This window comes from Macaca nemestrina, chromosome 1, assembly GCF_043159975.1.
Source record: "Macaca nemestrina isolate mMacNem1 chromosome 1, mMacNem.hap1, whole genome shotgun sequence".
NCBI classification, from domain to species: Eukaryota; Metazoa; Chordata; class Mammalia; order Primates; family Cercopithecidae; genus Macaca; species Macaca nemestrina.
Window position 1 is genome coordinate 101974879 of NC_092125.1, and position 14851 is coordinate 101989729.

Here is a 14851-nt window from a genome sequence, read left to right on the forward strand (position 1 = left end):
GGGTTTGGTGTACAGATTATTTTGTTACCAAGGTAATTAGCCTAGTACTCAATAGGTAATTTCTCTTTTTCTTTTTTTTCTTTTTTTTTTTTTTTGACGGAGTCTCGCTCTGGTAAGTGTGGTGGCATGATCTCGGCCTCACTGCAAGCTCACCTCCCTGGTTCACGCCATTCTCCTGCCTCAGCCTCCCGAGTAGCTGGGACTACAGGCAGTAACCACCATGCCCGGCTAATTTTTTGTATCTTCAGTAGATACGGGTTTTCACCATGTTAACCAGGATGGTCTTGATCTTCTCACCTCATGATCCGCCCGCCTCGGCCTCCCAAAGTGCTGGGATTACGGGCAGGAGCCACCGCGCCCAGCCCTCAATAGGTAATTTTTCAATCCTCACTTTCTTCTCACCCTCCACCCTCCAGGAGGCCCCAGCTTCTATTGTTCTCTTCTTTTTCAAAGAAAAATTTAAAATTTTTGTGGGTATGTAGTAAGTGTATATATTTATGGGGTACATGAGATAAATAGTAAGTGTATGCATTTATGGGGTACATGAAATATTCTGATACAGGCATGCAATGTATAATAATCATGCCATGAAGAATGGGGTGTCCATCCTCCCAGGCATTTATCCTTTACATTTAAAACAATCCAGTTACATTATTGAAGTTACTGTAAAATACAAAATTAAGTTACTACTGATTATAATTGTGCTATTAATAAGTAGGTCTTATTCATTCTTTTTATTTTTTTTTGTACCCATTAACCATCTCCACCTTGCCCCCTATTGTTCCCTTCACTGTATGCAAGTTTTTTTTTTTTTTTTAATTTTATGGCTGTGAATGCACATTTTCACTGGCATTTTTTCATTCAAAATTTTAGGTGCAATGTAATTCATCTTTATTTCTGAAAATACTTTACTGATCACTTTCGTTTTAAAAAATTTCTGTGATCATAAGCCTCTGTGTTAAAACATTTCTTCTGCATTGAATTATCTTTAGAATTATTATAGGTACAAAACTGACCAAAACCATGGAAATAAATTATTAAACATAGAAAGGTAAATTGTATTAAAATCCACCTCTTAATGACTCAGTGGAGTACTTTTTAACATTTTAGAATTGAAACATGTATCCATGAATAAATTTAGTCAACTGATTCACCAGACATTTATTGAAAATCTATAAGAACCAAGTGTTAGGCATATAGAATATAAGTTTGCAAAAATCTCAACCCTCGACTCTATTTTAATTTTCTTAAAATAGACACATGTCAGCACTGAGAAATCTTCACATGAATAGACTGGAATAAAAGGACTTTTTATTTTTTAAAAATAGAAGTTTTACACAATTTTTTGTAAGACTTGTCTAAAGATCATTAATGTGTCTTTATCACTTAAAAACACCTTGTTTAACCCAAATACACATGAAACGTTGAGAAAAATAAGAATACCCCAACCTGCTTGACTGTCCTCCTTAGAAGCTCACTTAAACAGTGATCTCCTTTAACTGCCCATTGGTCCTGTCCAGTGATGGCGGTAGGTAGTCACCATGCCCACGCCTTCAGTATTCTGATAGCTGCTGGCTCCTGGGTTAATTGTAGGGATGAGGTTGTCCCGTTTTGTGATAACCCCCCGGGACATCCCAACTTTCAGTCCCGGATGCTCAGAGATCAGAAATTAGGTGGTGGATGTTTAGGATGCTTAATTCTTATGAAGGTCTTTCCTAGGGACACTCAAAGGTATTTCCATTTATTTGATTCCATCTACATGAAATCTCTCAAAATTTCTGTTTTATATGTGTCATTGTGCTTATGTACATTTCTCCTAATTTTTGTTTCTTTGGTCATTTTAATGGTAATATGAAAAGAAAAGAAATTCAGCATGAAAATAAAAATAATCACAAGGATGATAATAATCTTGAAATAAGTATCTCTCTTCTTTATGATACTTTCTTTACTGTTTTTCTTTTTTCTTTTTTTTTCTTTTTTGAGACAGGATTTTGCTCTGTCACCCACACTGGAGTGCAGTGGCATGATCATAGCTTACTGCCTTGAACTACAGGCACATGCCACCATGCTCAGATAATTTTAAAAATATTTTTGTAGAGATGAGGGTCTCACAATGTTGCCCAGTCCAGTCTTGAACTCCTGGCCTCAAGTGATCCTCCAGCCTTGGCCTCCCAAAGTACTGTGATTATAGACATGAGCCAGTGTGCCTGGCTATAATTTGTTAAATTTATATACATAACACTTTTTTCTCATCTTCACTGTCTATTCTGAACTGTAATTCTGTTCCATTATTTTGGTCTATCCATTCTTGGCAGCTATCATGCTAATTTTATTTTTAGAGTTTAAGATGTATTATTATATTATAGCTGATATTTCCTCATTAGCCATTGTTAAAAATAATAGATAGCAAAATGAGTTTTGAGAGAAATTACTAAAGTGGGAGAAATTATTCTTCCTGATGTTAAGGATTATTATATAGCTACAGTAATAATGACAGGATGTTACGGGTGGAAGGATAGACCCATAGGTCAGTGGAACAGAACAGAGGACTCCAAAACATACCTACACAAATATGCTCAAATGATTTTTGATAGTCTATGAAGCAATTGAAAGGAGGAAGTGTAACCTTTTCAATAAATAGTACTCAAGAAATTGGACATCCATAAGCAAAGGAAATGAACCTTAATCTAAATCTCACATCTTACATAAAAATTAATTCAAAAGGGATCACATACTCAAGTGTAACATGTAAAAATTTAGTAAATTTAGAAAAAAATACATGAAAAATATCTTTGGGATGAACTAAGAATAGGTAAAGAGGTCTTAGAGTTGACACTAAAACAAAGAATAGAAAAGATTTATAAAAGAAAAAGTCACTGAATTGGATCTCTTCAAAATTAAAAATCTTACTCTGTAAGAGATCCTGTTAATAGAATGAAAAAGCAATTTAAAGGTTTAGATAGAATATTAGTATCCAATATCCAACAAATGACTTGTATCTAGACATTATCAAGAGCTATCAAATGCAACAGTAAAAATAAACAATCCAAGTTAAAAATGGACAAAACGTAAACATTCTCCAAAGAGGGTTTACATACAGAAAACAGGTAATAATCACATGAAAAGTTATTCAACATTAGCTGTTAGAGAAATATAAATTAAACTAACAATGAGACATCAGTACACATCTATCAGAATGGCTAAAATGAAAAATGGTAATCGTGTCATCTTACAAGGAGATATGACATTCTCTGAGCGTCCAGGACTGAGAGCTGGGATGTCCCATGGGGTTATCAAAAAATGGCATAATCTCATCCCTACAATTAACCCTAGAGCCAGCAGCTATCAGAATACTGAAGGCATGGGCATGGTGCCTACCTACAGCCATCACTGGACAGGACCAATGCCCAGTTAAAGGAGATCACTGTTTACGTGAGCTTCTAAGGAGGACAGTCAAGCAGGTTGGTGTATTCTTATTTTTCTCAATGTTTCCTGTATATTTGAGTTAAACAAAGTGTCTTTAAGTGATAAAGACACATTAATGATCCTCAGACAAGTCTTAGAAAAATCGTGTAAAACTTTTATTTTTTTTTTAAATAAAAAGTCCTTTTATTCCAATCTATCTATTCACGTGAATAAGGTTTCTCAGTGCTGGCATACAAGGAATACTGGCAAGGAGACAAAGAACCTGGATTACTCATTCATTGCTGGTGAGAATGTAAAATGGTAACTGCTCTGAAAAACAATTGGCATTTCCTTTTTAAACATGTATATATCATAAGGACCAGCAATCACACTAGTGAGCATTTATCCCAGAGAAAATGAAAACCTATGTTCATGAAAAATCTGTATATGTGTGTTTATAGAAGCTTTATTCATAATAACTAAAACCGAGAAACAACCCCAACCAAAGTCTTTCACTGAATGAATAAACAAGTTTTGGCACATTCATACCATGGAATGTTAGTGATAGAAAGGAAGAAATTATTGATATATACAAAGATGGTTCTCCAGGGATGTACTGAGTGAAAAAAATCTATCTAAAAAGATTGATTTCCATTTATTTCCACACTTCCATTAATATAGCATTTTTAAATAACACAATTATATGGATGGAGAAGAGATTAATGATTGAAACCAGAGATTAAGAGTGGAGGAAGACCAGAGATTAAGAGTGGAGGAAGGCCAGTGTGACTGTGAATATGTAGCAAAAGAGAGTCGTCTGGTGATGACAGTTATTTCTCCTGATCATTATGGTGGTCATTACATAAAGCTACATATGGGATAAAATTGCATAAAACTACACACACACACACACACACGACTTTTAAAAATGTGTAAAATTTGAAGAAAATTTGTGGATGGTAACAATACCAATTTTTTGGTTTTGATAGAACTGTACTGTTATTCAAGATGTTCTCATAGAAAGATGTTGAGTTATGCTTACACAGGGCTTCTCTGTACATTATTTTGTAATTTCCTATGTATATAGAATCATTTCAATATAAAAATTTGAATAGTTACAATAATTATAACCATTCTAGATTATTTTTTTTTCTGATGAACTTTAAAATTATTCTATGTAGTTTGTACAGCATACTAAATTATTTCTGGGCAAATTAAATATCAGACCCAAGCCCATAGTCACCTATGTTATTACCATTGGTGAACTATCTTTGTTAGGAGAGGGAATTATATGATGGTTAAGCAAAGAGGCATTGTGGTTAAAATTCTGATTGCTGTCTCTGAAAGTTATTTCATTAGAGATCCTCATTTCTCAGCTTTTTGAAACTTCTTATACTGAATTTGAAGTATGAGTAATAATTGTGCATATTTTATGTAATAACCACTTATAATGTGCTACTTATATGCCAGAGGCTAGGCAATTTACCAATATTTATTAAATCTTCATAATTATTTTATAGGTTATTCCCTCATTTAAAGTTGAGGAAACCGAGGGATAGGGAGATTGAGTAGTCTGCTCAAGAATATGCAATTGGGTTTTTGGACAAGATTCTCTAATAGACTCAGCCAAGAAGCACCACCCCCACTTAGAGAGGACAAATCATTGAGTAAATCAGCATAGTTTGGTCAGATCTATGAAGAGAAAATGTCAAGAGTGTATAAAGAGGTGACACTGAAGCAGATGCTGAAGGAGGAAGCTGGGAACCCTGTTTGAGGTATCTGAACACCAGGGCTAGCTCCCAGACCCAGTGGCTCCTGGGAAATAGATGAGCAGGGGAACTGAGAGATGGCTCACTCTCACCATGGACCTCTGTGACCCTAGTTACAGGGGGCCTTGTGTCCCCTATTTACATGTGAACTGGCGGGGGATCTCCCCAGGGAGCAGTGACAGACTTCAGATGATAGACAGCCTGGGAGCAGCTTTTGTGCACTGGGCAGCTCCAGCAAAGCATAGCCATAGGCTCCAATCCCTCTGGGCTCCCCATCACCCTCCAGCAGGCACTGGCCTCAGCTGATGGCCGAGCCAGGGAGAGAGTAAGACCAGTGACCCTGTGGGACCAGGGCGTATTTGTTCTGCAAACCCTTCTGCCCAGTGGCTCCTTCCAGGAGCCATGCCCCACTAGCCACCTCACAGTGGTGGGTGTATGTTGCAGCCTCTATAGCCCAACCTGAGTGTGCTACTCCGTCTGAGTAATTTTCCAGTGACCTGGGAGCACATTGCATTCTCCAGTGCAGCTGAAGGCTGACCCTGAGCTGCAGGATGTCCTGGCATCCCCAGGGCTGGGGCGCACAGCTTAGGAGTACCAAGTCAAGATTTCTGGCTGGAACTGAAGTAGGGGAGGAGTCTCCACTCTCAGAGCACTGAGAGGGGCAAGATGCATGAGTCCCTGGGCTGAGTCAGGAATGAGGCATGATTCCCTTTACAGGGCTGGTTCAGAAAAGGTATAGCCTATCTTCGTGCCAGGGCCTCTGCCCAGGAGAGCACACACAGCCTGGAACACCTAACAAAAGAAATGACACATGGTGCCAGTGACCAGAGGGGGCTCCCCCAAAGCCCAGGAATGTACTTAGTGAGTGAGCAATCTCCCCCCACCTCCCATTGCAGAGCATGTCTGGAATATGAGAGTACCAAAGAGCTCTGTGGCTGGGTATTATCCTAGCTACCAGCCATTACTCTCTGTGCCATCTACTGAACTGCAGTGCAAATGACAAGACCAAAAATTACCCTGCTTATATATACATTTGTGAAACCAAGTGCAAGACTTCACCACACATAAAGATCCTATACAGAGCCCTGCCCCCATGAAAGCATCCAGAAATGAAGCCAACTGACTATATCCAACTTACGCCACAGTTAAAGGAACACCAACCCTCCCAGATTAGAAAGAATTAGCACAAGAACTCTGTCAATTCTAAAAGCCAGAATGTCCACTGATATGGTTTGGCTGTGTCTGCACCCAAGTTTCATCTTGAGTTGTAGTTCCCATAATTCCCACGTGTCGTGGGAGGGACCTGATGGTAGGTAATTGAATCATGGGGGCAGGTCTTGTGCTGTTCTTGTCATAATAAATAAGTCTCACGAGACCTGATGGTTTTATAAAAGGGAGTTCTCTGCATATGTTCTCTTTGCTTCCTGCCATGTAAGACATGACTTTGCTCCTCATTCATCTTCTGCCATGATAGTGGGGGCCTCTCCAGCCATATGGAACTGTGAGTTAATTAAAGCTCTTTCCTTTATAAATTGCCTAGTCTCAGGTATGTGTTTATTAGCCATGTGAGAACAGACTAATATATCTTCTTACCTTCAAATGAGTCGATTCATTTGGAGCCTCCCAACAATGGTTCCTAACCATTCTGAAATAACTGAAATGACACACATAGAACTCAGAATCTGAATGGCAAAAAAGCTCATCAAGATTCAGGAGAGAGTTGAAATCCAATCCAAGAAATCCAAGGAATCCAGTAAAATGATCCAAGGGCTGAAAGAAGAAATAGTCATTTTAAGAAAGAGCCAATGTTGAACCAGCCTTGCATCCCAGGGATGAAGCCCACTTGATCATGGTGGATAAGCTTTTTGATGTGCTGCTGAATCCGGTTTGCCAGTATTTTATTGAGGATTTTTGCATCGATGTTCATCAGGGATATTGGTCTAAAATTCTCTTTTTTTGTTGTGTCTCTGCCAGGCTTTGGTATCAGGATGATGTTGGCCTCATAAAATGAGTTAGGGAGGATTCCCTCTTTTTCTATTGATTGGAATAGTTTCAGAAGGAATAGTACCAGCTCCTCCTTGTACCTCTGGTAGAATTCAGCTGTGAATCCATCTGGTCCTGGACTTTTTTTGGTTGGTAGGCTATTAATTATTGCCTCAATTTCAGTGCCTGCTATTGGTCTATTCAGGGATTCAACTTCTTCCTGGTTTAGTCTTCTAAGAGTGTAAGTGTCCAGGAAATTATCCATCTCTTCTAGATTTTCTAGTTTATTTGCGTAGAGGTGTTTATAGTATTCTCTGATGGTAGTTTGTATTTCTGTGGGGTCGGTGGTGATATCCCCTTTATCATTTTTTATTGCATCTATTTGATTCTTCTCTCTTTTCTTCTTTATTAGTCTTGCTAGTGGTCTGTCAATTTTGTTGATCTTTTCAAAAAACCAACTCCTGGATTCATTGATTTTTTGGAGGATTTTTTGTGTCTCTATCTCCTTCAGTTCTGCTCTGATCTTAGTTATTTCTTGCCTTCTGCTAGCTTTCGAATGTGTTTGCTCTTGCTTCTCTAGTTCTTTTAATTGTGATGTTAGAGTGTCAATTTTAGATCTTTCCAGCTTTCTCTTGTGGGCATTTAGTGCTATAAATTTCCCTCTACACACTGCTTTAAATGTGTCCCAGAGATTCTGGTATGTTGTATCTTTGTTCTCATTGGTTTCAAAGAACATCTTTATTTCTGCCTTCGTTTCATGATGTACCCAGTAGTCATTCAGGAGCAGGTTGTTCAGTTTCCATGTAGTTGAGCGGTTTTGATTGAGTTTCTTAGTCCTGAGTTCTAGTTTGATTGCACTGTGGTCTGAGAGACAGTTTGTTATAATTTCTGTTCTTGTACATTTGCTGGATTATAAATCATGCTGCTATAAAGACACATGCACACGTATGTTTATTGCAGCACTATTCACAATAGCAAAGACTTGGAATCAACCCAAATGTCCATCAGTGACAGACTGGATTAAGAAAATGTGGCACATATACACCATGGAATACTATGCAGCCATAAAAAAGGATGAGTTTGTGTCCTTTGTAGGGACATGGATGCAGCTGGAAACCATCATTCTTAGCAAACTATCACAAGAACAGAAAACCAAACACCGCATGTTCTCACTCATAGGTGGGAACTGAACAATGAGATCACTTGGACTCGGGAAGGGGAACATCACACACCAGGGCCTATCATGGGGAGGGGGGAGAGGGGAGGGATGGCATTGGGAGTTATACCTGATGTAAATGACGAGTTGATGGGTGCTGATGAGTTGATGGGTGCAGCACAGCAACATGGCACAAGTAGACATATGTAACAAACCTGCACATTATGCACATGTACCCTAGAACTTAAAGTATAATAATAACAATAAATAAATAAATAATAATTAAAAAAAAGATAATTTGACCAAAAAAAAAAAAGAAAGAGCCAAACTGAACTTCTAGAGCTGAAAATTCACTACTAGAATTTCATAATACAATTGGAAGTATTTACAGCAGAATAGAACACGCTAAGGAAAGAATCTCAGAGCTCAAAGACCAGTTCATTGAACCAACTTGGTCAGACAAAAATAAGAAAAAAGAATTTATAAAAACAAACAAAACCCCTGAGAAATACGGGATTATGTAAAAAGACCAAAATCTATAACTCATTGGCATACCTGATAGAGAAGGAGAGAGAATAAGCGACTTGAAAAACATATTTGAGGATATAGTTCATGAAAATTTCGCTAATCTTGCTAAAGAGATTGATGTGCAAATCCAGTAAATACAGAGAACCTTGACTAGACACTATACAAGATGACCATCCCCAAGGCACATAGTCATCAGATTCACTGAGGTCAATGCAAAAGAAAAAAAAAATTTTTTTATTCTACTTTAAGTTCTAGGGTACATGTGCAGAACGTGCAGGTTTGTTACTTAGGTATACATGTGCCATGGTGGTTTGCTGCACCCACTAACCTGTCATCTACATTAGGTATTTTTCCTAATGCTATCCCTCCCCTAGCCCCCCACCCCCTGACAGGCCCCGGTGTGTGATGATCCCCTCCCTGTGCCCGTGTGCTCTCATTGTTCAACTCCGACTTATGAGTGAGAACATATGATATTTGGTTTTTTGTTCTTGTGTTAGTTTGCTGAGAATGATGGTTTCTAGCTTCATCCATATCCCTGCAAAGCACATGAACTCATCCTTTTTTATGGCTGCATAGTATTCCATGGTGTACATGTGCCACATTTTCTTTATCCAGTCTATCACTGATGGGCATTTGGGTTGGTTCCAAGTCTTTGCTATTGTGAACAGTGCTGCAATAAACATACATGTGCATGTGTCTTTATAGTAGAAAGATTTATAATCCTTTGGGTATATACCCAGTAATGGGATTTCTGGGTCAAATGGTATTTCTGGTTCTAGATCCTTGAGGAATCACCACACTGTCTTCCACAATGGTTGAACTAATTTGCACTCCCACCAACAGTGTAAAAGCATTCCTATTTCTCCACATCCTCTCCAGCATCTGTTGTTTCCTGACTTCTTAATGATTGTCATTCTAACTGGCATGAGATGGTATCTCATTGTGGCTTTGATTTGCATTGCTCTAATGAGCATCTAATAATGATGATGAGCTTTTTTTCATATGTCTGTGGGCTGAACAAATATCTTCTTTTGAGAAGTGTCTGTTCATATCCTTTGCCCACTTTTTGATGGGCTTGCTCTTTTCTTGTAAATTTCTTTAAATTCTTTATAGATTCTGGATATTATCCTTTGTTCAGAAGAAAAAATCTTAAAAGCAGCTAGAAAGAAGGGTAAAGTCATACATAGAGGGAAGATCATCAGGCTGGTAGCAGACATGTCAGCAGAAACCTTACAAGTGAGAAGAGATTGGGGTCTCTTTTCAATGTCAATAAAGAAAAGAAATTCCAATTAGGAATTTCATATCCTGCCAAATTAAGCTTCATAAGTGAAGGAGAAATAAAATCATTTTCAGACAAGCAAATGTTGAGAGAATTTGTTTCAACCGGGCCAGCTATAAGAGGTCTCTAAGAGAGTGCTAAACATGGAACAAAAGAATAACACCTACTACTAAAAAAACACTCTTAAGCACATAGCCCACAGGCACTATAAAGCAACTACCCAATCAAGTCTATATAACAACCAGCTAACATAATGACAGAATCAAAATATCAATACTAACTCTGAATGTAAATGCGCTAACTGTCCCCACTTAAAAGACAGAGTGGCAAGACAGATAAAAAGACAAGACCCAACCATCTGCTGTTTTCAAGAGACCTGCCTCATATGTAATGACACTCATAGGCTCAAAGTAAAGGGATGAAGAAAGATCTACCATGCAAATGGAAAACAAAAAAAGAGAAGCAGTAGTTATTCTTCTATCAAACAAAGTTTAAACCAATAAAAATTAAGAAGGACAAAGAAGGCCATTACAGAATGATAAAGGGTAAAATCCAATGAGAAGACACCTATCATAAATATACACACACCCAACGTTGGAGCACTCAGATTCATGAAACAAGTTCTTCTTGGCCTATGTAAATACTTAGACAGCAGCCCATAACAGTGGGAGACTTCAACACCCCACTGGCAGCATTAAACAGATCACTGAGGCAGGAAACTAACAAATTCTGGACTTAAACTTGACACTTGACTAATTAGACACTTGACTAATGTAGACATCTACAGAGCACTCTACCCAACAACCACAGAATATACATTCTTCTCATCTGTACATGGAACATATTCCAATATCAGCTACATGATTGAACGTAAAGCAAGTCTCAACAATTTTTTTTAAATTGGAAGGATGCCAAGCAAACTCTCAGACTACAGTACAATACAAATAGAAATACATATCAAGATCACTCAGAAAAACAAACACATGGAAATTAAACAACTTGCTCCAGAATAACTCCTGCGTGAATATAAAAATTAAGTCAGAAATCAAAATATTCTTTAATCACTTGAACCCAGGAGGCAGAAGTTGCAGTGAGCCGAGATCACACCACTGCACTCCAGCCTGGATGCTAGAGGAACTCCTTCTCAAAAAAAAGAAAAAAAAAAAAGAAAGAGAGAGAAAAGAAAACAAACAAAAAACTAGAGATACAATTTACCAAAACTCTAGGAAGCAGTTAAAGCAGTGTTAAAAGGAAAGTTTATAGCACTAAATGCCTTCATCAAAAAGTTAGAAAGTTCTCAAATTAACAATCTAAGTTTCTACCAAAAGGAACTGGAGAAAAGAACAAACCAACTCCAAAGCTAGCAGAAGAAAATAAATAATTAAAATTGGAAAACCTGAATGAAACTGAAATGCAAAATTTCATACAAAAGATTAGTGAAACCAGGAGTTAGATATTCAAAAAAACAAACAAACAAAAAAAAAACAAAAAACAAGGTTTATACACTGCTGACTAGGTTAACAGAGGAAAAATGAAGAGAAGATATCAATAGTATACTCAGAAATGACAAAGATGAAATTACAACTGATCCCATAGAAATACAAAAGATACTCAGAGAATACTATGAACAACTCACTGCACACAAATTAGAAAACCTAAAGGAAATTGACAAATTCCTTGAAACATACACTCTTCCAAGATTGAGTCAGGAAAAAAAGGAAACCCCGAAATAGACAAATTAAAGCTCTGAAATTGAATTAGTAATACAACACCTATCAACAAAAAAGTCCTGGACCAGAGGCATTCATGGCTGAATTCTACCAGACATATGAACAATAACTGGTACCAATCCTCCTGAAACTATGCCAAAAAATTAAGGAGGAGGGGCTCCTCCCTAACTCACCCTATGAAGCCAGTATCACCCTTATACCAAAATCTGGGAGAGATATAACCAAAAGAGAAAACTTCAGGCTAATATTCCTGATGAACATAGAAGCAAACATCCTCAACAAAATACTAGCAAATTGAATCTAGCAGCACATCAAAAAGTTAATACACCACCATCAAGTAGGCTTTATCCCTGGGTCACAAGGCTGGTTCAACATATGCAAATCAATACATGTGATTCACCCTATAAATAGAATTAAAAGCAAAACCATGTAATCATTTCAATAGATGCAGAAAAAACTTTTGATAAAATCCAACACCCCTTCATAATTAAAAAGAAAACTGTCCATAGACTAGGCATCAAAGGAACATATCTTAAAATAATAAGAGCTATGACAAACCCACAACCAAAATCATACTGAATAGGCAAAAGCTAGAACCATTCCTCTTGAGAACTGGAATGAAGTAGTGATGACTACTCTCACCACTCCAACTTCAGTTCTAACCAGAGAAATCAAGCAAGAGAAATAAATAAAGGGTATTCAAATAGGAAAAGAGGAAGTCAAACTATTTCTCTCAGTTGATAATATGATCCTCTACCTAGAAAACCCTTGACTCTGCCAAAAGGCTCCTAGAACTGATAAATGATTTCGAGATACAAAATCAGTGTCCAAAAATCAGTAGGATTCCTATACAACAATGATGGCTAGGCTGAGAGTAAAATCAAGAACACAATCTCCGTTTACAACAGCCACAAAGAAAATGAAATATCTAGCAATACAGCTAACCAAGGAGGCAAACAATCTCTACAAGGAGAGCTATAAAACGCTGCTGAAAAAAATCAAAGATAACATAAATAAATGGAAAAACATTCCATGTTTATGGATTGGAAGAATCAACATCATTAAAATGGCTGTACTGCCCAAAGTAACGTATAGATTCCACACAATTCATATCAAAATACCAATGTCATTCTTCATAGAATTAGAAAAATCTATTCTATAATTCATATGGAACCAAAAAAGAGCCCAAATAGCCAAAGCAATCCTAAGCAAAAAGGACAAAACTGGAAGCTTCATATTCCCCAACTTCAAACTATACAATAAGGCTACAGTAACCAAAACACCATGGTACTTGTAAAAAACAGACACATAGAACAATGGAACAGAATAGAAAACTCAAAAATATAGTCATACACCCACAACCACCTGGTCTTTGACAAGGCTAACAAAAACAAGCAATGGGGAAGGTAGTCCCTGTTCAATAAATGGTGCTGGGATAACTGATTAGCCATATGCAGAAGAATAAGATTGGACAGTTGTCTTTCATCATATACAAAAATCTATTCAACATAGATTAAAGCCTTAAGTGTAAGACCCAAAACTATGAAAATTCTAGAAGAAAACCTAAGAAATACCCTTCTCAACATCAGCCTTGGCAAAGAATTTTTAGCTAAGCCCCCAAGGTAATGTCATTGCTTAAGGCAAGGACCGGCCATTTTCACTTCTTTTGTGAAAGTTAAGGCGGGGCAGGGCCTTTTCACTTCTTTTGTGATTCTTCAGTTACTTCAGGCCATCTGGGCGTATATACGTGCAAGTCACAGGGGATGTGATGGTTTGGCTTGGGCTCAGAGGCCTGACAATTCCATATCTAGAAAATCCCATAGTCTCAGCCCAAAAGCTCCTTAAGCTAATAAACAAGTTTAGCAATGTCTCAGGATACAAAATAATGTGCAAAAATTGCCAACATCACTAAACACCAATAACAATCAAGCTGAGAGCCAAATAAGGAACACAATCCCGTTTACAATAGCCACAAAAAGAATAAAATACCTAAGAATAGAGCTAACCAGAGAGATGAAAGGTCTCTACAAGAAGAACTACAAAACACTGCTCAAAGAAATTGGAGATGAAACAAACAAATGGAAAAGCATTCAATGTTCATAGATAGGAAGGATCAATATCGTTAAAGTGACCATACTGCCCAAAGCAATCTATAGACTCAATGCTATTCCTATTAAACTACCATTGACATTCTTCACAGAACTTGAAAATTCACATGGAACCAAAAAAAAAAAAGGAGCCCAACAGCATGGTACTGGTACAGACACATGGAGCAATGGAACAGAATAGAGAACCCAGAAATAAGATTACACACCTACAACTCTCTGATATTCAACAAAACTGACAAAAACAAGCAGTAAGCATTCTCTATTTAATAAACGGTGCTGGGATAACTGGCTAGCCATATGCAGAAAATTAAAACTCATTCCTTACACCATACACGAAAATTAACTCAAGATGGATTAAAGACTTAAACGTAAAACCCAAAACTATAAAAACCCCGGAAGACAACCAAGGCAATACCATTCGGGACAGAGGAATGAAGAAAGATTTCATGACAAAGATACCAAAAGCAATTGCAACAAAAGCAAAAATTGATGGATGAGGTGTAATTAAACTACAAAGCTTCTGCACAGCAAAAGAAACTATCAATAAAGAGACAACATACATAATGGGAGAAAATTTTGGCAAACTGAATATGACAAAGGTCTAATATCCAGCATCTATAAGGAACTTAAACAAATTTACAAGAAAAAAAACAAACAACCCCATTAAAAAGTGGGCAAAGGACGTGAACAGACAGTTCTCAAAAGAAGACATACATGCAGCCAACAGTCATATGATAAAAAGCTCAACATCACTGATCATTAGAGAAATGCAAAACAAAACCACAGTGAGATACCATCTCATAACAGTCAGAATGGCTACTATTAGAAAGTTAAAAAATAACAGACTTGGCCAGGTGCGGGGACTCATGCCTGTAATCTTAGCACTTTGGGAG